Raw genomic sequence first — 10,229 nt, forward strand, 5'->3', positions numbered from 1 at the left:
AATTAGCTGGGTGTGGTGGTGCACACCTGTAGTCCCAGCCACTCGGGAGGCTGAGGCAGGAGAATCACTTGAACCTGGTGGGCAGGGTTTGAGGGGGCCCGCAGAAGTTACAGTGAGCCATGATGGCGCCACTGCACTCCAGCCTGGGTGACAGAGCAAGACCCATCTGCCTCCCTCCCAAAAAATTGCCAAGCAGTATGAGATTGCCTGGTCAGTATCCTAACGGTCACAAAGCAAGCAAGGGATCTTGAGAGGGGGAAAGGGAGGAGGTGGGAAGAAAGGAGGAGGACCAGATTCCTCTCAGTGGCTAAGAAACGGTATTTGGTCAAGTCCCTAGCTCCACAGAGTAAGTGCCTGATTCTTAAGCCTAACAGTGAAATTATTCTGTAAAAAAAAAAAAAAAAAAAAATGGCCTTATATTCAAGACCATGTGGCTTCCAACTAAATTGGTCACTCACACTGGGATGCCGAGCAACGAACAGCCCACAAGAAGACATGACTCTTGACTCCTGCTTGAAACCAACAGCTGTAGCAAACCACTAATCTTGATGCAGGGCCAGTGGGGTTTCTTTAATTAGCAAGTTTACATTCATGGAGTCTTGTGAAAATGGTTCGATAAATTGCAGGTAAATAAATATTTTGTACATCCAAGTATCTTCATTAATTTCCACCTGGCTACATGAGGCTCCCTCCTGTGGGCTTTCTCTCTGCGCCCTTTTGCTGTGGACAGTAGGTAGCCTGCTCATTCATCCATCCAGCCAATCAGCCAGGGGCTGCCCAGAGGGAGGAGTGGAGGAGACATGGGAATTACACTGAGCTGGGTGTCCCCAGCTTGGGCCACACTGCCAGGCCCTGGTTTCATTACTATGAAATGAGGGATGGGGTCAGTATCTGGTCTCCCACCCCTACTACGAGGGGTTCCAGGGCTCTCTTCCACCCTCTAATTCCTTTTTTTTTTTTGAGACGGAGTTTCGCTCTCGTTACCCAGGCTGGAGTGCAATGGCACGATCTCGGCTCACCGCAACCTCCGCCTCCTGGGTTCAGGCAATTCTCCTGCCTCAGCCTCCCGAGTAGCTGGGATTATAGGCACGCGCCACCATGCCCAGCTAATTTTTTGTATTTTTAGTAGAGACGGGGTTTCACCATGTTGACCAGGTTGGTCTCGATCTCTCGACCTTGTGATCCACCCGCCTCGGCCTTCCAAAGTGCTGGGATTCCAGGCTTGAGCCACCGCGCCCGGCCAACCCTCTAATTCCTTACCTTCTTCTGTCGCAGTCCAAAATCCCTCTTTTCTGCCTAAACGCCTCTCGTCTTCATTTGATCATCAGCAGCTGCAGAGCCACGAGCCGCTGGGCTTGGCCTGGGAGATGCTGGCCCTCCACTTCCAGCACTCTCCAGCTGGGATTTCCTCCAGAACAGTGGCAAAGAGTTTGCTCAGAGCCATGTCCCCTCATTGGGGAGCAATGCTGAGCCAGTTACCTGGCTCCACTGTGCCCCTCGGGAGGTGAAATTGCGCCATCAAATTCCCACAAGGACACTGGTTCTTCCTTAAGGATAAGGAGGCTACCGCACAGAGAGCTTGTGCAGCGCCAGCCCACACTGCTCTCCCGAGGACTTGCTTTCTCTGGCCTGAGTCTGCCTGAGTCCACGGGAAGAGCCCTGCTGGCCCCCCAGCAAGCCCCTCTAGACCTTGGAGATCTGGCTGCTCTCAGAGCTCACTTGGAAGGGAGCCTGTGAGGCAGGGGTGTCCAGTCTTTTGGTTTTCCCTTGGCCACAGTGGAAGAAGAATCGTCTTGGGCCACACATAAAATATGCTAATACTGACGATAGCTGATGAGCTTAAAAAAAAAATCACAGAAAACTGATAATGTTTTAAGAAAGCTAGGCCGGGCGCGGTGGCTCAAGCCTGTAATCCCAGCACTTTGGGAGGCCGAGGCGGGTGGATCACGAGGTCGAGAGATCGAGACCATCCTGGTCAACATGGTGAAACCCCGTCTCTACTAAAAATACAAAAAGTTAGCTGGGCATGGTGGTGCGTGCCTGTAATCCCAGCTACTCAGGAGGCTGAGGCAGGAGAATTGCCTGAGCCCAGGAGGCGGAGGTTGCGGTGAGCCGAGATCACGCCATTGCACTCCAGCCTGGGTAACAAGAGCGAAACTCCGTCTCAAAAAAAAAAAAAAAAAAGTTTATAAATTTGTGTTGGGCCACATTCAGAGCCATTCTGGGCTACGGTTGGACACGCTTGCTGTAATGGATCAGAGATAGGTACAGTCTTAAAGTGCCCAGGCCTGTGGGGCCTAGCAGGCACTCCCCGAATGCCGTGAGCAGGGGAAGGGGCAGGCCTGGGCAGCGGGGTCCTCTGGGGCCCAGCTGTGTCTGCAGTCATCTGGAGAGCTGGGACCAGCACACCGGGGGTCTGTTGGCCTCCCGGGAAAGTGCTCACTTGGAGGAAGAGAGAACAGAGATGTGAAAGCGAGGCCCTGTTCATGATTCCTTCATTTATTCCCTGTTGATTGAACTTTGACAACATGTGAGGGACTGCTTGATTGACTGACTGATTGAGTGATTAGGACGGGGTCTCTCATCTGGTACCTAGGCTGGAGTGCAGTGGTACCCCCTCAGCTCACTGCAACTTCTGCCTCCTGGGCTCAAGCCATTCTCCTACCTCAGCCTCCGGAGTAGCTGGGATTACAGGCCCACGCCACCACACGCAGCTACTTTTTGTCTTTTTTGTAGAGACAGGGTTTCGCTATGCTGCTAGGCTGGTCTTGAACAACTAGGCTCAAGTGATCCTCCTGCCTTCCCTTGGCCTCCCAAAATGATGGGATTATAGGCTTCCACAGCGCCCGGCCAGAGGAACTGTTTCAGATGCTGGAATCTATGGTAACGTGTTGGAGGAAGGGAGTTTCTGAGCTCAGCCCATTTCTTATACTTGGATCTTCCCAAAGTTCCAGAGTAAGGGGCTTCAGTGGAAGAGCAGTGAGAAGGAAATGGGCTGTGTCCCTTGGCGGTAGGGCCACGGGATGTAGCCTGAGCTTTAGCATCACGAAGCGTCCGGACAGCCCACACCATTGCAGGGAGTGGAAGAGACCCATGTCTGGGTCAGGTTACAGCACTGTGCCTGACGCCTTGGAAGACCAGGGGCTTTAGGGCTGTCCAGAAAGAGGCCTGGGGTGGCAGTTAAAGGGAGGACTGCATTTCTGGGAGAAAGTCATCCAGTGCTTGTCACAGCTCAGTTACTCCTGATTAATTAAAAAAAAAAAAAAAAAAAAAGGTCTGGTTTATATATCAGCCATGTAAACTTGGCTAATGTGAGTCTTCCTTGCAAGCTACTGTGTGTGCCAGTTCTGGCTTGGCAGTGAGGTTTCTGAGATGGGTTAGCTGACAGGTAAATGCTACCTGGAAGGCCTCTTGGAGGATAGCCAGCTGGCTCAGTCATCCGTAGCTCAGTAAGCAAAAGGTCATGTTCAGTTCAAGTGCAAAGATTGTGAAGCTCAATGGTGAGAAGCCAGATGAATTCAAGTCACCTGAGCTTTTCTCCAGCCTTTGCAGCCTGGACTAGGGCTGGGGTCGTGATGTGAGCTGGGGAGAGAGAAGAGAGACCTACGTTACCTATCCAGGCTCTCTGCTCTATGTGCCAAAACCAAATGCGGCTAGGGGCTGGTCATTCCGTTATTCCAAACCGTGCCGCTTTTCCGCCATTCCTTGAGGCCAATGCTATGTGCAAGATGTTGACCTGACCTCTGTGTGGGGCAGAGAGCTGAGCCGACCCGATTCTTGTCCTGAGGCCCTCGCGGTCTAGAGGGGGCTGAAATGGGGAGGGAGAACTGAGCTGTGTGGGAGGGGGTGGGTGTTGGTCCTGCCCGACTCTTACCTGTCTGCACCTGCTGTCCCTGGTGTTCCCTCTGTTCTGGGGTGGCTGCTGCGGGGCCAGCCTGCGGCGAGGCCAGGTCTCTGCCAGCAGTCAGGTCCACGCAAAGGTCTGGCAGTGGAAGGAACAGGGTTTTGGGGTCAGAAACAAAATTTCCACTCTCCTTCTTCCATGCTTTCCTTTTCTGGGCAAGTTGCGGAACTTCTCTGTGCCTTAGTTTTCTCATCTGTAAAATGGGTTCTGAGAAACTATCTAGTAGAGCACCTCGTGCCTGATTGCTTAATTCAGGGTAACTCCTTTCCCACAAAGGGCACCCCCTCCACTTCATCTGCTTTGCTTCCCTGATGGACAACCTGATTCAGAAACCTTTTTCTACCCGTGGAAAAGGTCCAGGGTAGTGAGGGCTTGCTGGCTGAGTGAAGCCGGGGTGGTGAGAACTGGGACTTTCTGTTTGCCTGATCCATAACCCATGTCAGATTGTCACGAATGCCGCATCACATTACACAGTTCTGGGTTCCACTGTTGCTGGAGGTTTTGAGAGAATGCACAAGGAGCTAAATTAAATTAAAACGAAATTGCAATCACTGAGTTAATGACTGTGACAATACAAATAATTCACAACCAAATTAATGTGACATTAAATCTCATCATTATCCTAATAACCTTTGCATGGCAATACAAAAACAACTGTTTGGGAGAGGAATGATTTATCACATGAGAGAACAGAGTTTTGGGAAAGTCTCAGGCCAGGCACAATGGCTCACGCCTGTAATCCCAGCCCTTTGGGAGGCCAAGGCAGGAGAACTGCTTGCGTGGTGGGTTTGAGACTCATCTGGACAACATGATGAGGCCTGGTCTCTACAAAAAATTAAAAATTAGCCAGGCATGGTGACTCATGCCTGCAGTCCCAGCTACTTGGGAGGCTGAGATGGGAGGATCACTTAGCGTGGGGGGGGGGTTGAGGCTACAGGAGCCATGAATGTGTCATGGCACTCAATTTGGGTGATAGAGTGAAACCCTGTCTCAAGAGGCCAGGCACAATGTCCCACACCTGTAATCCCTCTGCAAGGCCAAGCACTTTGGAATCTAAGCAGTTTAGAAGGCCAAGGTGGGAGGATCACTTGAGCACAGGAGTTGAGACCAGCCTGGGCAACCTAGTGAGACCCGATCTCTGAAAAAGAAAAAAAATAAGTCTCAGAATTGCCTTCTGGGATCTGAAAAGGGAGAGGGAGAAGCTAAGATTTCTAAAGGGCCTATTGTGTGCCACAAGGCAGGGGTGACGGTCCTTGCCCTTGGGAAGTACTTGGCTCACACGGTAGGACAGCCATATTTGCAGTGACTATGAAGTGAAGGGGACTTAGGAGTTGAGGGTTATTAGAAAGGCTTCCTGGAGGTGGCGGTTTTGAGTGAGCTGGGAAGGATGAGTAGGCTTGAGTAGGATTCAGTGGGTCTTGTTCTTCTTTGTCTTCCTCCTTTCTACAGCTGGCTACAGTCTGGCACTTGTCCCTTCTTTGTCCCTTAGATGCTTTTACCAAGTGACCTTCATGTTGCCCGACCCAAAAGTGTGTCCTCAGGGCCTCGTCTTTCCTGACTCTCAGCAGCACACACTCCTGGAAAGTTCATTGGCTTCTGGGATTCACCCTTCCCTGGTTACTGCCGGCATCATCAGCTCCTGTTCTTTGTCTCCTTTTGCTGGGTCCCCTCCCATCCCAACCTCCCGTACCCCAGAGTGCAGCACGCCTGCCCTCCTGTGCTGCTGGCCCCCACCAGGCCCACCAACGATGCTGACATTCATGGCTCTGTCCCGGCCCTCCTGGCTGCCACACTCAAGTATCTCATTATCTGTGAAGCGCTTCCCCTGGCATGTCTAACAGACAATTTTATTGTTTTAAGATGGAGCCTTGCTCTGTCACTAAAGCTGGAGTGCAGTGGCATGATCTTGGCTCACCGCAACCTCTACCTCCTGGGTTCAAGCGATTCTGCCTCTGCCTGTCAAGTAGCTGGGCTCACAGGTGCATGCCACCACGCCTGGCTAATTTTTGTATTTTTAGTAGAGACAGGGTTTCACCATGTTGGCCAGGCTGGTCTTGAACTCCTTGCCTCAGGAGATCTGCCTGCCTCTGCCTCCCAAAATGCTGAGATTACAGGAGTGAACCACCACACACAACCCTAATTTTTTTTAAAAAAATCTTAATACAGAAAAATGCACACATCATAAGAGCACAGCTCAATGCATTTTCTCAAAGTGCATGCACTTGTGAAGTCAGCCCCGCCCCCAGATGGAGAAAGAGAACATCATCAGTGCCCAGGAAACCCCTCCTGGCTCCTCCCCGTCCTGACCACACTAAGGTGCCACCATCTCCACTTCCATCCTTCACTTGCTGGGTCTGGTACTTCATGCAGACGGGATCAAGGATGCTACACTTTTTTTTTTTTTTTTTTGAGTTGGAGTCTTGCTCTGTAGCCCAGGCTGGAGTGCAGTGGCGCGATCTCGGCTCACTGCAACCTCCGCTTCCCGGGTCCCGGTTCAAGCAATTCCCCTACCTCAGCCTCCCAGGTAGCTGGGATTACAGGCACAAGCCACCATGCCCAGCTACTTTTTGTATTTTTTAGTAGAGACGGGGTTTCACCATGTTGGCCAGTCTGGTCTTGTACTCCTGACCTCATGATCCGCCCGTCTCAGCCTCCCAAAGTGCTGGGATTATAGGCATGAGCCACCGCGCCCGGCCGAGGATGGCACACTTTGTGGCCTTTTTTTTTTGGCTTCTTTGGCTGAACATCATGCCTGTGAGAGTCCGGGTTGCAGGAGCAATCCTCCTTTTCTGTTGCTGGAGAGGGTGTTCCATTGTTTGACTATCCCACAGTTTGTTCATTCTGCTTCTGATTGGCATTTTTGCATTTCATTTGTAAAATTGTGAATCATTCCATTAGAGGGAACGAATGGCTCAGTTTTGCTCCCTACTCCACAATCCGAGGCCTGCCCACAGAAACCGAACTTGGGAAAGGGGCAGGCGACATGTATTTTAGTGGGGCCCTTCCATGGCGTAACCTAGTAGAATGCCTAATGTTGGAACCTCAGGCATCACAGCCAGCCTCCTTATTTTAAATAAATTAGTGCTTGAATAAATGAATAAATAAATGAATGAGAAGAGGGGTAAGTGACTAAATGAATGCATTTCTGGGACGAGCATTATTGGGTGGTCACCTGTACCAAACACCGCTCGTCATCCTCATAAATGCTGCCATATGTAATCCTCGCCACACTCTTTGACATGGGATGGCCACCTTGATTTTATGGATGAAAACAATAGCGAGGCTCGGAGAATCCAGGTCATTGAATCATTGAACTCCTCTGAGCTCTCTTTCCCCATGTTTGAAATGGGTGTCTGAAGAGCTCAGCCGGTTGTTGGGAGGATGAGGGCGTGATACATACAAAGCCGTCAGCAGTCCCGGCACAGGAAAGCGCTCACCAACTTCCCTGCCCATCGTCGTTCTGGTTTGTGCTCAGGTAGCCTGTAAGTGGCTGGCCAGGGATATAAATCCACGGCCTTCCGTCATCCCCTGCGTACCTTCTGCCACCCCACACTGCCTGCCTCTGGGAGATTAGGCAAGGGAAGGGGTCTTGGTCATGTCTTTCCAGCCATGCACTCAGACTACAGAAGGTGAGGGGTCCCTGAGCCACCTCCGTCTGCTGCCTGCCCTCACTCGGGGCTGCGATGGAGCAGCTCTGTTGGCTGCAGGCCTGACTCTGGCCATCTTCCTCCCCTCGCCTTCCTTACCCAGAGGATGAGGTTGAAATACAATTGCAGTGTCTGTGCTCACTAATTTCATTTTCTGTGTCTGAAGTAATAGGTGCCCTCGAAATCATTATGCTCGTTTGAATTCGAATAACAAGGAGCCAAGCGTGAGGCTGGCATGGGGCCCGGGGCCGAGCTCTGAGCAAGGCCTGGCTGCCCTAGCTGGGGAATGGCTGGGCGCTTCTGAGGAATGGCCTCCTCTGCCGGGAGCTTGGGGTCGGTCAGCTGATCAGCTGTGACCAGGCAGAAGCTGATACTGACCTGACCCAACCTGGGCAGGCCCAGGAGAGTTCCTCTGCAGACCTTCACCTCGGGGAAGTAAGCAGGAGTGAGAACAGTCCCGTGAGGGCCGGGCCGGATCATCGGTCCTTTGGACGGCTTCTTCCGTAAATTTACACCACACTCTGGCCAACAGGTAGAAGTCAGTTTCCAGTGGGGACCAAATTGGCCCTAATGTTTGTTCGCATCTGGTACTGAGAGGTGAGGTGGGTGTGGGTGACATTTTCAAAGGGGACTCCTTTAGAGGGATCCCTAAATGAGACCAGATCACTCCCTAGTGGGTGGAGACATCCTCAGCTCAAAGGTGTGATTGGTAGGAGAGCGGTGAACAGTGGCCACCAGGTGCCCCAGGTACCAGACAATGAAGGCCACGCTGGCGTTTCCCCCGATGGTTCCCACCCTCAGCCTGGGAGCGTCGCTGTCTCCGGTGCTTTTGGAGCCTTGCCTTTTGGCTGCCGGCCTTTGCGTGGTGTCCACTCCTGGGTCTAATTCTCAGGAGACTGAGGTCTGGCCGAGGCGGGTCTCTCCTCCGACTCAGTTCCACGCACGGGATTTGACCCCTGGCCCAGCTCAGACACAGGGTCTTTCCACAAGCCCTCGCAGAAGGTGGAGCTCTGAGTAGTAGGATTTTAACAGTGCAGCAAGAGAAGAAAGGCTCCAGGATGACTGAGATTTAGGCGTCACTGGGTTGAAACAGTTCCAGAGGCTTCCTTCCTGCAGGACTGCTCAGAGCCTTTATTGGCTGCTGTATTGCACGTTCACACACAGGGAGGGAGAGAATGGGGTTTTCCCCCAATACTCAGACCTTTGTTTCCCAAGAGCCTCTCAGGGAGAAGAGCCCCGCTTCCGTTTCAGAAACGGTGGCCTGGAGGGGTCCGGGGAGGCTGCCCCCCATTTCTCCGTAGCCTCACGGTTGTGCTTCCTGCTGGGGGGAGGCGCCCAGGAGGCCCGGCTCTCATCCTTGAGGACACAGCTCTGCTCTTACCCTCTGCTCCATGTGTCTCCAGGGCCCTTGGGGGGAAGTCCAGTCCCCTCTCCCTGCCCCTCCAGGTCTCTGTGATGAGTTTCCTCCCTGCTCTTGTGTGATTCCCTGTGTGCCCCTACATCCTGGGCAAACCAAGGGGTTCCTGCTCTTACAGGCTGCCATATTCTGCTCATGCTGGGCTCAGGCCTGGATGTGCTTCCCCTCACCTTGCACATAGTTCAGGTTTCATCTGTGCTGCACCCACTTCCAGGAAGCCCTCCTGACTGCCTCCTGCTAGCTTTTCATTTCACTGCTCTGCAGCATTTTGTACCAAACCCAAAGGCCTTCTGAGCTGAAGGCATCACACGCCCTGACAAGATGCAGGCCCTTGGGAAGTGGTGCAACATCCGATTAATCCCGGGGTCCCCACTGCCTGCATGGAGTGGTGCTGAGTGGATACTCTAGGAAATCCAAGAGCTTAACCCTGGGTTTGCCTGGCGGGCCCTGAGGCTTTGAGCAAATAGACTGAAGGTGCTTACTGTATAGAGCTGAGCAAGGGGGAGTCGTGCAGGCTGGGGAGAGGAGGCCGGCATGGGCAGGGGCTCCTCCCGAGAGGCTGCTTGGATTTGAGGTGGTTGCCTCATGCTCGCTCCTCTCCTTCCTTCCCGTATTCACCGTAGACGTTTGGGTCGCCTTTTCCCTCTGCCTCTGCCCCAGGACCACCTGTGCAGACCACCCCTGCCTGCCAGATCAGTCTCAGGGCATCTGATAGCTTTCCTGCCTGCTCTGCCCACGTCTCAGCCTGTACCCCTGGACGTCAGGACCCTGCACCATGCAGCCCCCTCACTGTATTTGCAGGCCTTCCCGGAACCCTGACCCTGCCAGGCGAGCTGGCTGCAATCTTGGGATGCCAGACCTTCTTGCCCGCCTCTGCCTGCCCCATTGCTGTATTCTGAAGTGCTCCCACCAGGCTTTCTGAAGAGGGCCTGGCCCTGAGGCCCCAGCCCCACCTCTCCGTGGAAGCGTTTCGTGGCTGGTCACTCCATCCTTTGGAGCCTCCCTCCTTGGGGCTGCAGGAAGTGTGGACTGGGCCACCCAGCACCAAGCTCCACCCTGTCCCAGGCTGTGGTTCTTTTTGTTTTTTTGAGACGATCTCACTCTGTAGCCGAGGCAGGAGTGTGCAGTGGTGTGATCTCGGCTCATTATAACCTCTGCCTCCCAGGCACAAGCAACCCTCCCATCTCAGCCTCCCAAGTAGCTGGGACCACAGAAATGTGCCACCATACCTGTGGTGACTACATTTTCTTATTTTTTATAG

The 10,229-nt window shown here is 53.0% G+C and overlaps 1 non-coding gene across 1 annotated transcript; it reads right to left on the reverse strand.

The window, feature by feature from the left end:
* Positions 1-426: 426 nt before the first annotated feature.
* On the reverse strand, positions 427-560 carry LOC120362236 (small nucleolar RNA SNORA2/SNORA34 family). The gene has a single exon (XR_005578197.1). It is a non-coding gene; the product is annotated as a small nucleolar RNA SNORA2/SNORA34 family (small nucleolar RNA).
* Between the last annotated feature and the right edge of the window lie 9,669 nt (positions 561-10,229).

The sequence above is a fragment of the Saimiri boliviensis genome, chromosome 1, assembly GCF_048565385.1.
Source record: "Saimiri boliviensis isolate mSaiBol1 chromosome 1, mSaiBol1.pri, whole genome shotgun sequence".
Classification (NCBI taxonomy): Eukaryota; Metazoa; Chordata; class Mammalia; order Primates; family Cebidae; genus Saimiri; species Saimiri boliviensis.